Here is a 23,181-nt window from a genome sequence, read left to right on the forward strand (position 1 = left end):
ACCACAACTTATTTTTCCATTCATCTGTTGATGAAAAATTGAGTTGTTTCTAGTTTTCGCTCTTATGAAAAAGCTGTCATGAACATTTTTGTACGTCTTTTTTGGACATATATTTTCAATTTTAGATAAATATATAGGAATAGAAATGCCAGTTCATAGGATAGGTGTATGTTAAATTTTGTAAGAAACTGTCAAACAGCTTTCCAATATGGTTCTACTATTTTATATTTCCACAAACTGTGTCTGAGAGTTCCAGTTGCCAAAATAAGTCTTTTTCAAATGCAAATATGTCATGCTATTTTCCTACTTAAAGATCATCTCTGTCTCCACACATGCTCAAATTCCACAGGTAATAGGCAAGGCTCTCCATGATCTGTGCCCCAATTGTCTAACCTCACCTCTTACTATTTCTCCACATGTTCCCTTCATTCCAGTCATAGAAACGTCACTCAATTCCCTCAACTCATGAAGTCTTTTCACTCCTTCGCATAAGTCCTTCTGTCTGCCACAATGCCATTTTTCCCCTCATTTTCGTAACGGATGTCTACTCATCTTTTCAGAGGTGTTTGCTGATTACATCACACCTGTACCTACACCCTACGAGTTAATGGCTGCTCTTCTGTACCCCCTTAACATACACAATATAATTCCATTAGAATACTCCCCTTGAAGCCAAAGCATTAGAACATGTTATTTTCTTCTTGCTATCCAACTAGCTCCTGAAACTATCACTGTTTGATGGTCTACTGCCAGACAATATTACTAGCAGTTGTGCATAAAGTAAGTAAAAATAGCCATGGCCCTTGCTCCCCTAGAGCTTAGGGTAGAGTGGAAAAGAAAGCAAGGTAACCACACTCATAAATGGAGAATTAGGTACCGAGTTAAGTGTTCTGGACAAAGAGGATGATGAGTCTATGAGTACATAAAAGAAAAAAAATCTGTCCTGAATACGGTGGAGGAGGGGGCATGGAAGGTTTCCCTGAGCAGATAATCTAATTGGAATCTAGGGATTAATCAGGTGAGAGAACTTGAGACAGTTCAAGAAACTGAAATGAAGCTGGTGAGATTTGAGAACAGAGACTGATGGGCCCCATGTGATGGATAGAGCTGGACAAGGGCCAGACCAGAAGCTGCTCAGATTTGGTCACCATTTTGCTCAAGACCGATCTGCAGGAGACCTGGTGGCATCGTCCTCCACTGACAGCCATGATGGATGCCCACTGTCCACCACTGTATGTAGCATGGGGTCATGTGAAACAGACATTTGTGAAATAATTTTAGAAGCATTTAAGACAGCTAAAGGGAAGGAGGGACCACATGTATCTTGAGTAGGGTGCAGAATTAAGGAATAGTGTTTTTAAGCAAGGGCACAACTTGGGTTTGTTGAGGGAATACAGCTAAGAAAGGGATGGACTATGTAAATAGAGTTCTGAATCACAAATACAGAGATTATCAGTTTTGAAAAGGGAGAATAATTCTTCCACTGAGGTATGAGAAAAGGGCAGAAAACCAGGGAAAGATCTAGAGAAAAGACACGAACTCATGGCAGATGTGTTATTACGGGGCAGGAGTGTTATTACAGTCATATGGGTTCACTGGAAATTTCATTGAATCTGCATGGTGCTATCAGACGATCACTCTTTGTCAGCTGTGCTGTGGATTCTGCCTACAGTCATGGCAGCAGATATATAGAGTGGTGACTCGCAACCAGCACGACACCAGGTTTTCATATACATTCGCCATCTCACTAAATTTTCACAGTTCACAATTTTTCAAAGGATATAATTTTAGGCCCAATTTATGGATGAATTACAATTTACACAACTTGGGTTCAAGGAGGTTGAAAACCTTTCCTGGATCCACACTGTCAGTGAGTGGATGACCTGGAATTGGAACTCTAGTCCTGCGGCAACTTGGTAGACTGGCCATTCTGTTCCCTGGGTACTGGTTCCAGATGCTTTATTCCAATACAGCTGGAACATGGGCCCAGCGCAAGGCGGCAGAGGCAGTTTTTGCCTATAGGGTTGGTTTAATTTGACAATGTGCTTTCCAGGGTCTCCTTATGAGTGAATGAGGAATAAGAACACAGTTTGGGAAGCTAGAATGCAACATTCTGGCCTAGAACCCATTGTCCTCTTACTTAGATGGGAAGAATCATAAAGAAACCAACACTGGAGTATGCCACAGGTTAACTTAACTAAAGATGAGGTCAGTAACTTCTCCGTAGAGTGCCATGAGTCCAGGCATGTCATGGAGACATGCCTTCATGCGGCCTTTTGAGCTTCGGGCACAAACACCAAGATGGCAATAGCTTGGGTAACTAGAGTGACTATGGGCGGGGCAGCCCTTAGAAGACAAACCTATCCCAACAGGAGAGAAAAAGCCTTTGGAATAAGTGCCAGAGTGTCCACAGAAAGCTACAAAGCTGTGAAGACCCTAGGCCAGGAGACAGGTGTCCACACCAACAGAGAACAGCAGGTGATGCGGGAACTGGCTCCATCTGTAGAGAGCAGTACTGCTGGAGTGATCTGAATTAGAGGAGGGAAAGGGAGCCAGATGGGCAGGTTCCTCGTTTGGAGAGGTGCCTTTAGGGATCTTAACAGGAGACATTGTGCATCACTGCTGCCACCCGCCAGTGTGGTCTCTTGATCATTATTTAGCTTCCTTATGCTATCTTATTGGAGAAGGGGATGGCAACCCACTCCAGTATTCTTGCCTGGAGAATTCCATGGACAGAGGAGCCTGGTGAGCCACTGTCCATGGGGTCGCAAAGAGCTGGACATGACTGAGTGATTAACATTCACACATGCTGTCTTATGGGCTTCCCAGATGGCAGAGCGGTAGAGAAACTGTCTGCCAATGCAGGAGACGTGGGTTTGATCCCATGTCTGGGTAGGGAAGATCCTCTAGAGCAGGAAATGGCAACCCACTCCAGAAATCTTGCCTGGAAAATTCCATGGACAGAGGAGCTGGGCAGCTACAGTCCATGGGGTCCTGAAGAGTCAGACATGATTGAACATACACACACATATGCTATCTTATTGCCCATGCACTTGCAGATTGAGATCTACTTAGTCTGTGCTGTAGTTGACATATTTTTTTATTAAAATTTTTTTTTATCTTTTGTTCATTCCACATGGCATGTAGGATCTTAGTTCCCCAACCAGGATTGAACCCTGATTGAACCCTGCATTGGCAGCACAGAGTCTTAACTACTGGACCAACAAGGAAGTCCTCAATTCATATTTATTTTAGCATAACCTAAGACTCATTCCAGCCCTTGCAGCTTTTCCAACTTGAGGAGATATAGTCAGTTGACCAGCACCCCTGCAAAATTCATGTGTGACCTTATTTAGAAATAGGTCTCTGATTAATTAAGGACAGTAGGGTAGGCCCTAAATCCAATGACAGGTTCCTTAAAAGAGACAAAGAGAAGACAGAGAAGGTCATGTGAAGACCAAGGCACAGACTGGTGTGATGAGGCCACAATCCAAGAAACACCTGCATCCACGAGAACTGGCAAAGATGATTCGCTGCTAGAGCTTTTGGAGGGAATATAGCCCTCTTGACTCCTTGATCTTAGACTTTCAGCCTCCAGAACTGTGAAAGAATAAACCTCTGTCCTTTCAAGCCACTGAGTGTCTGGTACAGCATCCCCAGGAAACTAACACAGGAACTGAGGTCATTCTCCTGAAAGATACATCAATGAGCTCTTCAGGCCTCAGCAGCCCCTTACTTCACCCCTATATGTGAGCACCAAGAAAAAATGTCTGCTGAATAAATACATTTTCCAGATTTTAAATTGAGGGGGAAGCATGATGTTCCCTGAGGAGCATAGAGGGATCAACAGTAACAGTAGATAGTATCTGGGAGACTCCAAGCCTGTATCTCAAAAAGTCTGATCATGTGGCTTTAGCAGGCAAAATTCACTAAGCGTCAGAATGTGGTCTCTAGTTTTGTCAATCTCAAGGTTGAGTCGACCTTTGCGTGATTAGCTAAATCATGCTAATCAAACTCCTAAGAAATAAAAACCAGGTTGCAAAAGTATTCAGTGGTACATGTGTGGAAAGAGAGAAAGCTTCCCTTTCAGGATCCAAAATGCTCAAGTCCACTACCAGAGGCCCGGAGTGAGCACACCAAAAGCTGATCAGAGACTATATATTTACATATTTGGCCACATTAAGTCTTAGTTGGCTCTTTACTTGTGGAATGTGGGATCTAGCTTCCTGACCAGTGATTGAACTTGGGCCCCCTGCGTTAGGAACACAGAGCTTTAGCCACTGGACCACCAGAGAAGTCCCAATAATTGTATTTAAACTTGCTATATTATAGTTATGTTCTGGACTTGCTTCCCTTCACAAAGCAGGCGACGTTCACTAAACTACCGGGTTCTTCTAAACCCACACAGGCTGCAGCACATCAGGCTTCCCTGTCCTTCACTATCTCCCAGAGTTTGCTCAAATTCATGTCCATTCAGTTGGTTATGCCATGCAACCATCTCATACTCTGTCATCCCCTTTTTCTCTTGCCTTCAATCTTTCCCAGCCTTAGGGTCTTTTCCAAAGAGTTGGCTCTTCACATCAGGTGGCCAAAGTATTGGAGTTTCAGCTTCAGTCCTTCCAATGCATATTCAGGGTTGATTTCCTTTAGGATTGACTGCTTTGATCTCCTAGCTGTCCAAGGGACTCTCAAGAGTCTTCTCTAGCACCGTAATTTGAAAGCATCTATTCTTTGGTGCCCAGCCTTCTTCATGGTCCAACTCTCACATCTGTACATGACTACTGGAAAAACCATAGCTTTGATAGTATGGACCTTTGTCAGCAAAGTGATGTCTCTGCTTTTTAATATGCTATCTAGGTTTGTCATAGCTTTTCTTCCAAGAAGCAAGTGTCTTTTAATTTCATGGCTGCAGTCACCAACTGCAGTGATTTTGGAGGCCAAAAAAATAAAATTTGTCACTGCTTCCACTTTTCTCCTTCTATTTGCCATGAAGTGATGGGGCTGGATACCATTTGTTAATAACCATAATTAATATCATAATCAATATCATTAAGTTTCCTGTAGCTACTGTAACAAAGTATCACAAACATGGAGATATTCTTTTTAAAGAGTATAAATTTATTCTCTCACAGTTCTTCAGGCCAAAGTTCCAAAATTAATGCATTGGTAGGGCTGTGCTCCCTCTGGGGAAAGCTCTGGTTCTGGCCTCCTCCACCTTCTTGTCACTTCAGGTGTTCTTGGCTTGTGGCCTCATCACTCCAATCTTGGCCTCTGGGTCACACTGCCACTTCTTCTTCTCCATGTGTCCACGATAATCCAGAATGACTTCATCTCAAGAATCTTAACTTAATCACATCTGCCTCAAATCACATTCCCCCCACCCCCCAAAAATAACACTTAGAGGTTCCAGGGACTTGGTTTGAATACCTTTTGCAGTTTGTGGGGGGTGTGGTTTGGCAGTCACCATTTAAGGCTTTTGAACACTGGGACCTATCTGTCTTCATATTTCTTCAATGTCTCACATATGAATGCAAATGAATAGATAGTTAAGGCAACCTTACTTCTAAATTCTAAGGCACCTCACTACCACTACAGACCATCACTGTCTCTCTGAAAGGTAATCTAGAATCTTTATACTATTGGCCACTCAAGCACAGGCCAGTGTGAATGAGTTTCATGGGTTCATGAATCAATGTGAATTATCTCTTACAAGGAACCCATCTCTTTAGGCCAACCTGTCTGTATAACAGTAATCGCAATCAGCACTAACTTTGACTGTGATGTTAAATATCTTTCATGATTATCTTTTGCTCTACCTGTTCAAATCCTTTCTACCTTTTGAGGCCCAGCTAATGCTCTACTTTCCCAGGACATGACCTTTTCTTACCCTCCACACCTTTTCACAATCCTGCTTTCCTTTGAGGTCTTCCTGCCCTTCCTGCCCATGGGAATCACTTCTGCTTTGTTGCTGTTCAGTCGCCAAGCCATGTCTGCCTCTGCGACCCCATGGACTGCAGCACGCCAACCCTCCCTGTCCTTCACCATCTCCTTAAGTTTGCCCACGTTCATGTCCATTGCATCCGTGATGCCATCCAGGCACCTCATCCTCTGATGCCCTCTTCTCCTTCTGCTTGAGACTTGGTAAACTCTTTCTAAGAGGTTTTTATTTTTTCAAATTAGACTCAATGCATATAGTATAGTATGTTGTTGGGATTTTGTTAAATAATTGTTGGGTGATGAATGTAAGGAAAACTAGTGAGCTAAAGAACAGATCACACTAAAATAAGACTTCTCCACTCTGAGGCAGGAAAAAACACCTATTTGCTTGGAGGGTCCAAGAGAAGACAGAATACTCATTTTGGGATCAACTGATTTAGAAAATTAGATAATTATCTCCTGGAGGATGAGATGTTTAACATTCAGCTAAAAGATAAAGTTCTTTTACATAAGTGGTAACTGTTAAGAAGGCTTCCCAGGTGGCACAGCAGTAAAGAATCCGCCTGCAAGTGCTGGAAATGCAGGAGGCAGGGGAGCAACCCCTGGGTCAGGAAGATCCCCTGGAGTAGGAAATGGCAACCCACTCCAGTATTTTTGTCTGGGAGATCAAGACAGATTTTTTGATTTCCCAGAGAAATCAAGAGAAGCGTGGCGGGCTATAGTCCATGGGGGTTGTGTGAATGACATTTTTAAGTCATGAGGCTTAAAAGAGTTGGACATGACTGAGCAAGCACACACGCAGACAGCTGTTAAGACAGTCAGGGACTGTGATTTTCTATCAAGGAATATATCATAAAGGGGCTTCCCTGGTGGTTCAGTGGTTAAAACCCTGAGCTGCCAGTGTAGGGGGCATGGGTTCCATCGCTGATGAGGGAACTAAGATGTGCTGCAACTAAAGATTTCAAAGAAAGAAAGGAAGACAGCATAGACCTTTCAGAAGGAAAGTTAGAGGGCGCAAAGTGTCTTCCTCTCCTCCCAGACAGGATGTGGTGAAGAATTTGTACAGACAAAATAGCCCCAATTTCAAAATGTATGTGAATATGCAGCAGAAGAACTCTAAGTCTCAGAAGCTGTGAAAGGAAGGAGAATTGCCTGATTCAGGAGTCCCTGACATCATCAGTTAACTGAACCTGGCGATGAGAGCCACATCCCAAGTACGAGGCATGACCTTCATGTTGCTAAAGACAGCATTCAATTTCTCAGACACATGGGACAACCGACCGCTCACTCTTCCTTCTTGGAATATTTTGTACTCTTTATCTCTGCCTTCAATGGATGTTCCTTCTCAGTTTCCTTCACCGGGTCCTCTACCTCCTCTTGACCTCTAAATGTTGATATGCTCCAGGGCTCATTACTCAGACCTCTTATCTTATTCACTCCTCCTCTCTTCCAGGGCCTAGGTGAGCTCACTCAGCCTCATGACTTAAAAATGTCATTCACACATGCTTTCTCCAAAATGCTATCTCTGGCCCCATTCTTTCCCTTGAACTCCAGACTTGCATATCCAGCTGCCTACTTGACATCTTCAATGAGACATCTCATAGACTGTAAAACTGAAAATGACTAAAACAGAACTCCTCATTTCACCCCACCTAAAATCTCCTCCTCCTCTATCTAGTGCTTCCCTGATAGCTCAGTTGGTAAAGAATCTGCCTGCAATGCAGGAGACACTGGCTCGATTCCCGTGTTAGGAAGATCCGCTGGAGAAGGGATAGGGTACCCAATACAGTATTCTTGGGCTTCCCCTGTGGCTCAGCTGGTAAAGAATCCGCCTGCAATGTGGGAGACCTGGGTTTGACCCCTGGGTTGGGAAGATCCCCTGGAGAAGGGAAAGACTACCCACTCCAGTATTCTGGTCTGGAGAATTCCATGGACTGTATAGTGTATGGGGTCGCAGAGTCAGACACAACTGAATGACTTTCACTTTCCTCCAACTCCACTTCAGGAAATTGCAATTTCATTCAGTGGCTCAAGCCCAGAACCTTGAAGTCAACCTTGACTCCTCTCTCTCTCTCACCCCACATCCAATCCATCAACAAATCCTATTGGTTCTACCTTCCACATATATCCAGAATCGAACCACTTGCCTCTGCTTCCACTGAGGGCAACCTGGTCCATGACACTATCAACTCTTACCTGAAAGCAACTCCCCACTGCTTGTCTGCTTTCTCTCCCACCCCCTGCTAGTCAAACTCCAGGAAGCAGCCCAGTAAGACAAACTAAATCATGTTACTCCTCCGCCCTCAAGTATACAAAGATGTCCCAGTAAATTTTGCATGAAATTCAATGCTCACCATAGTCCACAAGGCCCTGCAAATGCTCTTTTCCAGTTTTATTTCCTATTTTTGTTACACAGGCCTCCTTGTCTTCAGTAAGTTATTAAACTGAACATATATGCCTCAAAATATGAGATAAGATATAACAAGAAAATTTGTGCCATCAATAACACAAAGTGTGTGTAGTGGGGTTGTGCAGCTGTAAAAAAAAAAAAGTCCTTGTGTTTATCAGGTACAGAGCTTCGATTCTACAAGATGAGGAGCATTCTGGCCATGGATGGTGGTGACGGTGCACAACAATGTGGATTTCCTTAATTGCAGGCTCTATTTCGTTCAGCAGATCTCCAGAACTTAATGTGAACGCACTTAATGTCACTGAACTATATATTTAAAAATAGTCAAAATAGTAAATTCTATGTTATGCGTATTTTACCCAAATAGGTAAATGGTAAATTCTTTTTTTGGCGGGGGGAGGGGGCCACAGCTAGTAGCGTGCAGCATCTTAGTTTCCTGACCAGGGATTGAACCCATGCCCTCTGCATTGGGAGTATGGAGCATTAACCACTGGACTGACAGGGAATTTCCCAAAAAGGGTAAATTCTACGTCTTGTGTATTCTACCAAAATAAATAATAAAAAAGAAAATGATCATTAATATTTGTATGTTCGCAAAACAGGTCTGAAAGCATAAGCACAAAGGGGGATAGTAATTATTTATAGAGTAGTGTTAGTTGCTCAGTTGTGTCTGACTCTTTGCGACCCCATGGACTATAGCCCACCAGCCTCCTCTGTCCATGGGATTCTCCAGGCAAGCATACTGGAGTGGGTTGCCATGCCCTCCTCCAGAGGATCTTCTTGACCCAAGGATTGAACCAGCAAGGTTAAACCCAATTCCTGCATTGCAGGCAGATTCTTTACCAAGTCTGAGCCACTAGGGAAGCCTGTTAGGGTAAGAGGATTACATATGATTTTCTTTTTGCAGGAAAAGTGCTTCTAATATATGTATGACTTATGTGTGATTTTTATATATTACATATATAATAAAATTCATAAAAAGCTGTGTACAAAACTTATACCTAGTATGGTGATATTTAACTACATACAAACTCTGGAAATAAATATGTTATCACTAACCTTCCTATGTAGTGTCATCAATTTCAGTGGATTCATCTCCACAGGAACTAGACAAGAGGACTTTAAATATAGGAGCACTTAGATTTTCAAATGCAGACTCAGGTGACAACATGGATGCTACCTGTCTGACACAGGACAATCACGCTACAGATAAACAAGCTATTGCAAAAACTCTGACACATCTCTACAGTGTGTCATTTGAGAATGTGGCATCTTTCGACATAGACCAAGCTATAGAGCTGCCTATCGTGCATAATTAAGGGTTTCGGATGTACTAAGGTTTTCTCCTGCCAAATGCCATTCATCTATGCTTGACTCTTCCAACAAATATAACTGAAGTACAATTTGTAAAGCAAGCTCACTGTGTGAATTATTTTGTCCTGCTGTTTTAAGTCACTGCACGGTTCAGAGGAGTAGAGAAATTATTCTGGGATACCTAAATCACAAAGTACAATCCCATCATTTGGGGAAAGGATGCCAAGACCCAGAAGACAAAGTGACTGGTCCACAGTTACCCTCCTAGTGTGTGGAATAGCGGGGGCTCGACTCCAGAAATCCTTATGCCTTAGTCCCATGCATTTTCTCAAAAGTTGGAATGTTATCTTTGGAAAAGGAGAGTAACAACAGTCTGAATGTGGTTACAACTAAAAACAGCCTTATCTCTCCCCAACCTTTGTCTTCAAATAGACTCCATAGCTTTCTGATTACTCACACTTTCAAGGACCACCTAATTTCAGCAATTAAGACTAATTTTCAGGTGTTGTTTTTTGTTTTAAATTCATCTGGTCTAAATCAAATCTTCAATCTCACTTTTAGCTCAAAGTTCTTTCTCTCCACATGGCTCAGACTGACTCACAGCTTGAGATCTTGGAAATGGGGAAGGAGATGAAATCTGCTTTTCTCTCCTTCCCTTCTTCTATTGCTCTCACTTCCCAGGATCAGTGGTGGGCCAGGGGTGGAGGAGTTGACAAGGATTGAAGTGAAGGGGCTAAGTCTTTGCACTTGACTGGAAAGCTCCCTTGACTGACAGCATTCTCTGGGTTGGTGTCCAAAGATTGAACATACCTTGGGATGCAGCTATGGCTTCTGAAAAGGCCTTATGGGAATCTCCATAGGATTTGAGTCAGGGGCACCAAAGTGAGGGTGCTGTGGGAGCCCTCTCCCTTGGCTGGGAGGAACCAAGGCTCTCCCTGCCCATCTCCTATTGCACTGTCCCTCAAACTCTGCCCAGTGAATCAAATCTTGACTAGTCTTTTTTTTTTTAAGTTGAGAATTATGTTTTATTTTTAATATATATTTTATTTTGTAGAGTTTTTTTATTCATTTATTTTTGGCCATGTTATACATGGCCATATATGGATCTTAGTTCCCTGGCCAGGGATTGAACCCATGACACCTGCCTTGGGAGCATGGGATCTTTAACCAGTGGACCACAAGGGAAATCCCTGTCTAGTCTTTTTTTCACACAGGCTGGCGGGTGATGGCAGCCAGAAAAGTTTATCCACCTTTATATAAATCTTGAGGGGTTTTGCCTAGCTATTCCTCTTCAGAAGTATACGGTACTTACCACATAGCATTTTCATTTAAAAAAATTCCATTCAATATTGTCTTATGGGAGTCCTAAGTGTCAGTAAGTTTGTTCTTACTTTTGGTAAGGAAGACAAAGAGGAAGCAGTTTTTGGGAAGATCTTACAGGGAGAGAGGGAATTACTCATGGACTGGAAAGTGGAGGGACTGCCTCCAAAGACAACCCTCCCTCATCATAGGTAATGTCAAAGATTCTGAGAAGACTCTGAGGGGAGCTGCTTCTCTGGGACCAAGCAGATTGGGGGCATCAGCATAAGATAAAATCCTGCCTCTGCCCTTCACCCACTCAGTGGTAACATACTGAGCTCTTTCCTCCTCTGAACTCCGGGTTCCCCATCTATAAAATAGGGGGATGGTGACCATTTGTCATTTTTGGCTGCATAGCATTGGAGCACCATCTCCGTTGGAGGAATTAGAAGATGGGTGGTGGGCAGGCTCCCCCTTTGGCCATTATGGAAGCCCAAGAGGAGGCCATACAGTCTCACTCCCTACTCTTCCCATATATTACAGCATGGAAATGTGACTCAGGCTCATCCAAGGACTTTGAATCCTTAATAAGAATGCAAAAGTATAACTGGTGGAATGAGAGTCCATGGGTATGGCATGAATGTGGACTGCAAGTGATCAGCCCAGACAAGTACAGCAGCACCCAGAGCCTTTGAGCTGTGCCTGGCCACCTTGATTATATTCTGAGCCTGGCTCTCTAGCCCCCGATGATTCTGCAGAGATGTCATGTTCTCTGTGATAATTACCTTAACTTGGCTCACAAGCCCCATTCAACCCTTTTCTCCCTCTGAAGTAGAGGCTAGAAAGCAAAATACTTGAACTCCCAGACACCTTTGCATTAAGAAGTGGTAATGTGATATAGCCCTGATTAATAAAATAAAACAAGAAGTCCCTTCCCCAGTATGAAGGTAAAACCTGGAGAGGAAAAAGCTTTTTTACTTCACCTTTGTCCCTCTCCTTCTTCCTGCCTGGAATACACATCAAATGCCTGGAGGTGAAGCATCTGCTCCTGACCATGAGAAGCAAAATGCTAAATAGAATCCTGGCCTCTGATGACATTACTGAGCAGCAAGACAAGCCTAGACACCCCCTTTTAGAAGTTAAATACTGGTGAGAAAATAAATCTTGCTATATGGTATACAGCAGGTCAGAAGAGATTCCATGCATTGGGTCCAATTTGCTACAGAGATTCAAATGGAACTATTTTAGGTTATGATATAACAGACGAAGAATCTTTTTGGAAGGTTAAAAACTGGGTGAAATAATTATGGAAAATGTTGGGAAATGAAGTCTGTTTATGTATAGTAGGAATCTATGTAGAGGCTCAGACAGTAAAGAATCTGCCTACAATGCAGGAGACCCAGGTTTGATCCCTGGGTTGGGGAGACCTCCTGGAGAAGGGAATGGCAACCCACTCTAGTATTCTTGCCTGGAGAATTCCATGGGCAGAGGAGCCTGGTGGGCTATAGGCTATGGGATCGCAAAGAGTCAGACAAACCTGAGTGACTAACACACACATACAGGTAATAAACTAGACTTGGAGAAGGAGAGACATGTTTTCATTCAAGAAGCAGAGTCATATGCAGAATCTGTGGGAGCAAAACATTACCATACTTCAGCCAAACAGAACCAAGGAACTGACTCTTTCTTGACCTTTGTAAAAGAGAAGATAAACACATATCCTTCTACTCCGCCATCTTGATCACCTCACCACAATCAAAGAAAGCTAACCAAAATGATCACACACATCACAGGCTTGTATAACTCAACGAAGCTATGAGCCATGCCGTGCAGGGCCACCCAAGATGGATGGGTCATGGTGGACGGTACTGACAAAATATGGTCCACTGGAGAAAGGAATGGCAAACTACCTCAGTATTCTTGCTTCGAGAACCCCATGAATTGTATGAAAAGGCAAAAAGATACGACACAGGAAGATGAGCCCCCCAGGTTGGTAGGTGTCCAATATGTTACTGAGGAAGAGCAGAAAAATAGCTCCAGAAAGAATGAAGCGCCTGGGCCAAAGTGTAAAAGACACTTGGTTGTGGATGTGTCCAGTGGCGAAAGTAAAGTCTGATTCTGTGAAGAACAATATTGCAGAGTAACCTGGAATGGTAGATCCATGAATTAAGGTGAACTGGATCTGCTCAAGCAGGAGATGGCAAGAGTGAATATCAACATTTTAGGAATCAGTGAACTAAAATGGATGGGAATGGGTGAATTTAATTCAGATGACAAGGGGATCTTCCCAATCCAGGGATCAAACCCAGGTCTTCCACATGTAGGCAGATTCTGTACTGTCTGAGCCACCAGGGAAACCCAGGAATACTGGAGTGGGTAGCCTATCCCTTCTCCAAAGGATCTTCCCAACCCAGGAATCAAACCAGGGTCTCCTGCATTGCAGGCAGATTCTTTACCAGCTGAGCTCCCAAGGAAGCCCAGATTTCTGCCTCCTAGGCAAAATCTGAGTTGAGCATGATATTTATATTCGTAAAATATTTTGTAGTTTATAACTTAAACTGTCATTTTTTGTACCATCTCACTGATCCTCACAGCAATGCTGAGCTAAACAGGGCAAGCACAAGGATTATGAGGAGTGATGGGTTCTAGAGATAAGGATGAGATGGTTGGATGGCATCACTGATTCAGTGGACATGAACCTGGGCAAACTCTGGGAGACATCGAGAGACAGGGAAGCCTGGTGTGTTGCAGTCCACAGGGTCATGAAGAGTCGGACACTTCACGACTGCACGAAAGAACAACAACAACCCGAGGCAGTGGGGAAAGAGGAACAGACATTGGACTAGGGGTCAGGAAACCTGTTTTGTGCTCCAGTTCCACCACTAACTGAGTACCTGGACCTTGGGGAAGTCATTTACTTCTCTGGATCCAGTCTCCTCATTTGGACAGTGAGGATGCTGGGTGAACTAGTCAACTTAGACTGCCTTAACAAAATTCCCTAGACTACATGGCTTAAATAACAAACTTATTTTCTCACAGTTCTGGAGATGAAAAGTCCACGATCAGAGTGCCAGTACAGTCTAGCTCTAGTGAGAGCTCTTCTCCCTGCTATATCTTCACACTGGCGGTGGGAAAAAGAGAGAGGGGGAGAGAGACTGCTAGAGAGAACTCCCTCTTTTTATAAGACATAGTCCTGGCAGATTAAGGCCCCATCCTTATGACCTCAATCTTTTCTTTTTAAATTGGAGTATAATTGCTGTTCAATGTTGTGTTAGTTTCTGCTGTACAATGAAGTGAATCAGCTATATGTATACTTAATCCCTTCCCTCTTGAAGCTCCCTCCCACCCCTCTAGGTCATCACAGAGCACGGAGCTGAGTCTCCTGTGCTATGTAGCAGGTCTCCACTAGCTGCCTTTTCTACACCCTCTATTCCCCTGCGCCTACATATGTGTTCTCTGCGTCTGCATCTCTGTTCCCGCCCTGCAGATAGGTTCATCAGTACCATCTCTCTAGATTCCATACACATGCATTAATAAGCAATATCTGTTTTTCTCTTTCTGACTTACTTCGCTCTGTATGACAGACTCTAGGCCCATCCACATCACTACCGATGATCCAATTTCATTCCTTTTTTATGGCTGATAATATTCCATCGTATATATGTACCACATCTACTTTATTTAATCATCTGTCAATGGACATTTAGGTTACTTCCGTGTCGTGGCTAATGTAAATAGCACTGCCATGAACATTGGGATACATCTTTTTTAAAAAATTATTGACCTCATTTAATCTTAATTTTTTCCTCAAGATTCTTTCTCCACAAACAGCCACCCTGGGGGTTCATCATATGCATTTTGGGGGAACACAGTTCAGCCCACAGCACGGACATGACATTTGGAGTTCCTTCCACCTATTAGCACAAGTCTGGAACATTGAAGATGCTCACAGTTGTCCATGGAATCAGTTAGTCTACTGGCTTCCTTGATTCAAGACATTGCACAAGGCTCATTTCTCAACTCTTGGGTAGTGAGCATCTTGGGGTCTTCTGTGTATGCATTTCCTTTTCAAAGGAAATTAACACACCAAAGGTGATCTCTGGCCAAAGCAGATCTCTCCTGAGGCTGGAGCCTTAATGTTTTTCAGAAAGCAGTATATTTACTGTTACTTTCAGTTTGGGGGCGTGACATGAAAATTAGCTACTCTCTTTAGAAAGAACACAGTGGTGACTGTCAATTGGAGTTGGCTTTCAATTGGGTTTCAAATCACACGTATACAGTTACATTTTCTGACTGCCATGGACAGTACTGATTAATTGTGGCCCTTCGCCAAAGCCCAAAAGGCCTTGTCAGTCCTCCTTCACCCCTGAAGCACCTGCAAGTGCTGTTTTCAAGTAACTTTGTGGTCAGAAGCAGCCTCTGGTGAAGAGAGCCAGCCAACCTTAGGTGAAATATAATTTTCTCCAATGGTAATTAACCAGGATTTCTCCAGAAATATTAATTATTTTTGGTTTAATATACTTATTGTCAAAGGTTTAAAAACAATTATATACTCACTGCCAAAGGCCTTAAATACAATTCCAACAAAAATAGTCCAAGATGGTTGAAACAGCCCTAGAATGAGGTGTTATATTCAGATCCAAGGCCATTAGGGGTAAAATGGTCTCAACTTCTAAAACTACTTTATTTGTTTACTTCTCCTTATTTATGATAAAATCTATAACTGCTTATAACACTAAATTTTCCCTGTGTTAGTAATTTCAAACACAAATTCACCTTTCACAGCTATTAAAATCTTCACCTTCAATTGCCCCCATCTGTCCAAATTCTGGTATTCTTACAAAATGGTAAGATGCTGAGTTTCCGTGTTTGATCCTATAGAGCAATGCTTCTCAACTGAGAGATGCCAAAGATTCCCAGGGGGGCATCTGGCAATATGTAGATACATTTTTTGATCATCTCAACTGGCATCTAGTAGGTAGAGGCCAGGGATGCTACTAAGCAGTGCACAGGACAGCTCCCCTACAACAAAGTTATCCAGCCCCATTGTCAATAATGCTGAAGCGGAAATATCCTGCTACAGAATCTGAAGATGCAAAGAACGTGGTCTGTAAGGCTGCCAGGGTAAGAGAGGGGACACTTCTACTGGCAGCACAACTCTGACTATACACGACCTCAGAGAGACAACAGAAACAGATGGAGTACCTGCCTTGCCAACAGAATGTCAGGAACAGGACTACTTTTTTTTAAGTAGGCAGCCCCTCCTCTGATCTTCATTCAACTTCACTGTCCTCTCACCCGCATAGTAAGGGGAAAGAAAACAGGACTGGAACACAGCGGCTCAGGAGCAGGCCTGTGACGAGGTCTAAAGATTTGCCACTTAAACCCTCAGAGCTCATTTTACTTGGGATGGATGTCATGAGGACAGAAAAAAGCTCCACTTTATAAAATCCTAACAGCTTCATGGGTTGGTAGGATTTCAAACTCCTTTTAAAAAGCATTAAATAACTCCCTGTGCTCCCATTATTTTAATGATTTCTGTATATCCCTCCTCATTCCAAAAAGGTTGAGGTGGTTAACTCGCCCTGTGGTGTCGAGTCAATCTCCCCATATAAAGCTTACATGGGCTTTAGGACCAATCAATAGGTGTTTCAGTGTAGGAGGAAAAAGGATTTTGGGAGGACCAAGGAAACCTATAAAGTTCTGGCAGTTCAAAGATATGAGTTAAATTCCTACTATGTGTAAAGTACAGTGCTAAATGCTGAGGCAATATTTTTTAAGAGTATAAATCACAGCTGGTGTCCTTAAGTAATTTATAATCTGCCTGAGAGAGATAGGCTCGGTGCCCAAGGGAGGATGTCTTTCATTACAAGGTGGTCTGTGCTCAGAGCCTCCAGGCAGGCACAGCCCTCAGCTCTCTTCCCTTCCTCTGGCGGGGGGAAGGAGGATCAGAGCAAAGGCTAGGCAGTGGGCACAGGCTGGAAAGGGTTGGGGCAGGGAGCAAACTAATCAGGTGCTAAAGTTACGGTTTTATCCCGCAGCTAGGAGACTCTGAAGGCATCCAAACAGGAAGTTACAGTGATAAAAGGTGACATTTACTGAGTGATTGCTGTTTACCAGGCACACTCATTTCATCTTCTTCCTGACAGCCCTACAACAAAGCTAGTCTTCTTCCCATTTCACTGATGAAGAAACTGAGGCATGGTGTTATTAAATCATTTGTGCAAAGTCACACAATTAGGAAGAACTAGAGCCAGGATTCACCCCCTGGGCAGAGCCCACACTCTAATTTCTTCTCAGGGCTGCCTCTTGATAGAACAGGAAGGTTGAGAGCTGAGGAAAGATCAGACACGTTAGGAAGATGCTGCCAGCAGGGAGCAGTTCAAGGAGTGGAAGTCAATGGGGTCAGATGTTGCTGAGCCATCAGGAACGAAATCTGAGAAAGGGCCATTGGATTTGTGATTAGGCAATCAGAGGTGACCTTTAAGAGTTCTGTTCCATAGAAGGGTGGGGACAGGGGTTCCCGGTAAGACAGGAAGTGGGGAGTGAAAATGCAGAGTCCCTGGTAGAAACTGATAATGAAAGGACAGGGAGAAACGAAAGAGACTTCTTTTGAAGGTATGCTACCAGCGGAACACAATTACAATATATTTCACCTTGTTCTTTTGTTTTGAAGGGTATAACTAATACATTTCAGTAGCCATAGGTAAAGGAGAATTAGCAGGTGTCACAGAAATTTTTTTTTTTTTTAAAGCTGCATCAAATTCAGGTAAAATCAAAGATTTAACTGTTTGAAGGGAAATCATTACAGGAGAAAGGTTACTTAACCTTATTTCTATATTGCATTGGCTGGACATGATGGCAATTCTGTAACTCGGATGGGGGCATTGTCAGAAAATCACGGATGAAATAACTCGCTTCAGACTTAGTTCAAGCCAAGAGTAGCAGAAAGCACTGCATGCGTTATGGCTTGAGGCTGAAATTCAGAGAAGAGCTGCCTGATAGCAGCATGCACTTCCAAAAACCTGGGCTGAAAAGGGCAGAAATACTTATTAAAATTCTTTGTTTTAATGAGCTGTGGGAGCCCGAGTTATCGGCCCTGTCCTAGCTACTGAGTAGTTTCCATTACGAATCAAAAGCAGTTTCAGGCAGGCTACATTTTCCTGGAGGGGAATTCTCTCCTGGTAGATAATTCGGACCGCCTAGGGCAGCAATTAAAGGCACTGAGGAGGAGAGAAGGAGAAGGAGGCTTCCCTGTGGCTGAGGAGAGGCTCCACCAAGACTCCATCCTATAGCCATTCCCTCCCTCTGGCACTCCAGTGTACTCAGTTCTACAGTGTTCTGAGTCACGTTCGTGTCCCAAATGCCCATCATTTTGCTGCTGCCCAAGAACTACTGCAAACAATAGATGAATGAATGGTAACTTGGAGTCTGAGACTGCTGGGACCAAAATAATCTCAGGCTGGGATGCTGTTGGGGTATGCTTTCTGCAAAACTCAGACTCATGAGATAAATGCTTTGGCAATGAACTTTCACACTCTGGCTTAAGTAGGAAAGATCACACCCTCGCTTAAGCAGGAAAGACACCAACAGGTATTCAACCTTAAAAAACAGGATGAAGCTGGTAGTGCCATGACTCACCTGCCTGTATGAGTGTCCACAGATTCCTTTTCCTTTCTAGTGACTCAGGTCATGGGAAAGTTGGTGGACTCTAGAGCATCCTTCTTTGGAAGTCTTCAAAATCATTCTGCACTCCAAATAGAAGGGAACTCACACAGGTCTCCTTTCCATCCCAAGCCATATTCCCATGTACCTTTTGCTTCCTTGTTATACACTGCAGCCGTCTGGAGACTGTCTTTTCATCTTGCCAAGGGCTGACTCTGTCTGGGAGGTTCCTCTTTTACCAACAGCAGCTCAAAAGTAAGACAAGATCTCCCTCGATTCTTCTCCGCTTTCCTTGTTGTTCTCCCCCACCCCCAACACATATACAGCCTTTGCATTTGAGAGGTTTCACTGCTTACAACGGGGAACTGTAAGGGCTACAAGAAAACAAGAAGTGTGGGAGGCTGGAAAGACTCAAGGATGCCATGGTGACTTGTCAGTTCTTTTCCACAGCACCAGGGTTAGGGGAGTGAACAAAATAGACAAAATCCCTGTGCTCTGGAGCGTTCATTCCCTGGGGCTGATTTTTATAGAGTGTGTTTGGAGGGGCTGTGGATAAAAGCAAAGCAGGAGGAGGGATAGGGATGCCTGTGGGAGGGTGTGTAGTTTTAAAGGAGTGATGAGACTTTGAGCAGAGCCAAAAGGAGGTGAGGGAGCAAACCATGCAGGAATCTGCAGGAAGCATGGTCCAGGAGAGGAACACCAAGGGGGGGCCCTGTGGACAGGCAGAGGCAGAGGAGGGTGGGAGGCACTCTCCATCCTGCAGTGCGAGTGAGGAGGAGGGAAAAGCCCAGATTCTGAGCCATACTGACCAGGGCCTGAACCTCAGCCTCTGCTCCTTATGTCATGTACCTCGGACTCTTCTCTTCTAATCTAGAAAGAGTTGACCACAAAGGGTCCTTGCAAAGGGCTAAAGGAGACATGAATGTGAAACTACCTATGGCAGGTCACAGCACACATCAGTTTCCTTCCTCCAGCCCTGGTTACAGGGCTCCTCTCATCTAGCTCCCATTGTGGCTGTGTCTAGAAGTATGCCATTCAAGGGCTTTCTAGAGGTTCAAAGTATACTGCCAAGTGCAAGAAAAGAAACTGCAAAGCAGTATGCATCTATGTATAGTATTGTTGGTGAACTGTAACATTTTAGTATCCGCATTAAAAAATCCAGAGAAATCCATAGCAAACTATTAACGGTGGTCTCATGAAGGTATAAGTCTATCAAAGATTCTAACCATGGACTTCTACCTTCTGTATTAATGTAATGATTGATCATTTTACAACACATACATATTTGCAAGTAGAAATCACAATAGATACTAACGTTGGTACAGGAGAATTGATTTCCTGGCCCTTTTCTATAAGCAGCCTCCATCCTCCCTTGTGCCCAAAGCCCACAGATGTGAGCCCACTTTAGGAACTCTTACATCTTCCTTATGGGGCAACTGAGTGTATACAAGCTCAACCAAAGGTCTAGGTCTCTCAACAGACCAGGACTATTGGAGAAAGTCCTATGGTGGATGTGCTGGCCAGCATTTGTGAACTCTGGTTCAGTTTGGAAAGGGGATGGATTAACTAGCAGGTTGTGAACAGCTTTCTAAATAAAATTAAAACCCTTGCTATAACTTCCACCAAGGAGAGAAAAAGAAGACTGGTGAAAATCGAGTATTTCAGAGTAAACTTACTGTGAACTTTTGATTCCAGATTGCTGACACAGAAATATCTCATTTTAGAGAATACTAAGTTAAGTGTAAGAAAACAAAACATTTCACAAGTAAGTAGCCTACAAGGTCAGTCAAGGAAAGACAAATATGCAAGTTCCCAATGTCTTACTCAACAATACATTAAAATGTGCATTACAATAAGTCACTGCACTGCATGCTAGTTATAGAGCTTGGAAAAATTTTAGTTTCTTCCCCACTTCCAAAAAAAGAAAAAAAAAAATCCTTGGTGAAGGGGAAAAAAAATAATAACACTTAAGCATCCATAGTTGCCCATATGGTTTTTCCCAGTGTAAATATATGTTTCAGGAAAACAAATATGTAGTCAGAAACGTTTTAATGTTCCTCAAATTGACCACTGCACCAAAAAAGGGTGCTCAGCCCTGCAGTAAATAAAATCCTGCTTGAATAGAAGAAAGTAGACTTCTTGGATGCTTTTTAATTATGAGACAACTGACTGTAGAAGATAGAGGTGCTCCCCTTCGGAAAACCCATTTACTCCCCAGAATCAAGCAATGCCTCTCTTTGCTTTCCACTTCCCGCTCAGTAACATCAGGATTTATCTTGAGTTTATCTGATCAGAAACTGGAAATCCCCAGGGCAGAAAGGCTCCATCTCAGCATTTCCATCAGCACCAGAGCTGTGCGCTTCCAAAACCAAGTGACTTCCGTAAGGCAAAATGGTTGTAACAAATTGCTTTACTATCAACAGAATACAGTATAACGAAAAAAGTAACATCATGAGGTCCTAAAACCAGTCATATTGCCCAAGAAAGAAAACAGAGCTTATAGAATTTACAAGAGAGTCTTTTATTTCTGACCTAATATTATTCACCAATTTAACATTAAAGCTGTAACTTCCATGGGACATAATTTTCAAATAATCCCTTATGCCTATCTATACTTTTCTCACCACCATCTCAAATATGTGACCTGAGTATAAAACTTTGTAGCTCCCCTGGATGAATTTCCCATCGATGCAACTACAGTGAAAACTGTTAGGAACGTGTAGCAAGATCTAATACCTGCATTATAATAATGCATTTATATAAAACGATTAAACTTACATCCATTGTTAAATGTACAAATTCCAAGATTTTTCTAATGAAGAGCTGCTACAATCACAGAGAGACTGGATTATGGTCTACAGCGTGCATAGATTTCTTCACCTAGTTAAGGCACATACACACAAGTGTGTCAATGTTTTCATGACTGGCAGTGAGACCAGAAAATGGTGTGCAGTGTAGGGAGAAGACAGGACTTGAATGTGACCATGAAAAATGTGAATGACTCATTTTACCTGATGCATATATATTTTATAGACTTAAATGTGAAGGGAAACAACTTTTTGAAACTGTTTTGGGAGAGCTGAACAGAAATATGTCTTTAAAAAAATTTTCTTTTAAAGTTTTTATTTTATATTGGGGTATAGTTGATTAACAAACAATGTTGTGATAGTTTCAGGTGAACAGGGAAGGGACTCGGCCATACATAGACATGTATCCATTCTCTCCCCAACCCCCCTCCCATCCAGGCTGCCACATAACATTGAGCAGAGTTCCATACCCTATACAGTAGGTCCTTGTTGGCTGTTCATTTTAAATACAGCAGTGTGCACATATGCATTCCAAACTCCCTAACTATCCCTTCCCTCCATCCACCCCTCATCTGGCAACCATAAGTGCATTCTCTGCAAGTGTAAGAAACATGTCTCAAATCCACGTTTATAGGCTCAGTGCCACCTTAAAAAATTCCACACAAATCCATTCTGAAACAACAGTTTCTATTACTGGAAAGTCACAAAGGTTGAATCGAATCTATGAAATGGAAAATCAGATCCAAGCCTGTATGTTCATTCATAAGCTTTGATCTTAATGAAATGTGGATGGAGTGGCAGTACCAGGGTTAAACATTACTCCCACCCCCTTACCCATGCACTAACCCCCACCCCCACCCCCAGCCTCCCCAGCAATCAGATGCACTAGAGTTTGTATCCTTATCCTGTCCCTGACTGTGTGACCTTGGGCAAGTTAGCTAACCTAAGTCTTAGCCTCTTTGTGTTCAACATGGAGATAATAGGTTTGTTATGAAGATTAAATGAGATCATGCACCAATTGCTTATAACTCAGTATCTGGTATATATGACCATTAAAAAAATGTGTTCTCATGATTAAATGTGGCACTCTACTATACATTTTAAAAGCAATTATAGTCCTGTTGCCATATCCAAACATCTTGTGATAACCATTTTTATTCTATACTTCTAGCTTTCGCTATTTTTTCACCATAGCATTTCAAGGGGGGAAAAAAAAGGTAGTTTCATACGTCCCACTTTTGGAACTGTTTCTTGAAGCAAGGTGAAAAGCTGGGGAAATAGGTAACTGAAGAGAAATTTAGTCTTTAGGATATGTGTATGGAATATAAACAAATCATCTCATTTCAATCTATAACATATGGGGCATCAAATCATAGTCAGGTTTTATTTTAAAAGAGACAAAAGCCAAGCAGTATTAAAGAATACATTAGGAATCAATATGGGCCTATTGCTATCTCAGTATTAGTGTCTGAAACAGGGATTGGTGGGCTAGATTACAGGGAATTTCATGGGGTCTAACTTCCAACAGGTGGCAAGCTTTAGTCATCCTCAGATGCAAAACCTTAATGAGTTTGAGTATGCAAGTCTCAGGGATTCTGTTCAAGGCCTCCTCTCGGCAATCAAGGGAAACAATTTTCTGGTTTTAAGACACCCTGGCAAGTTAGCAAGCAGGGGAACTGTCTGCCGTAGCTTGCACCTGTCCCTAGAACGGGATTCTGGCCTGACAGTGAAAAACCACCATCCTTTCTT

The 23,181-nt window shown here is 42.8% G+C and overlaps 1 protein-coding gene across 1 annotated transcript in view; it reads right to left on the reverse strand.

Annotated features, from left to right (window-relative positions):
* Nucleotides 1-23,181, reverse strand: part of TMEM266 (transmembrane protein 266) — a 127,194-nt gene that overhangs the window by 103,415 nt on the left and 598 nt on the right. The gene's annotated exons all lie outside the window — the stretch shown is intronic.

The sequence above is a fragment of the Oryx dammah genome, unplaced genomic scaffold (genome assembly GCF_014754425.2).
Source record: "Oryx dammah isolate SB20612 unplaced genomic scaffold, SCBI_Odam_1.1 HiC_scaffold_16, whole genome shotgun sequence".
NCBI classification, from domain to species: Eukaryota; Metazoa; Chordata; class Mammalia; order Artiodactyla; family Bovidae; genus Oryx; species Oryx dammah.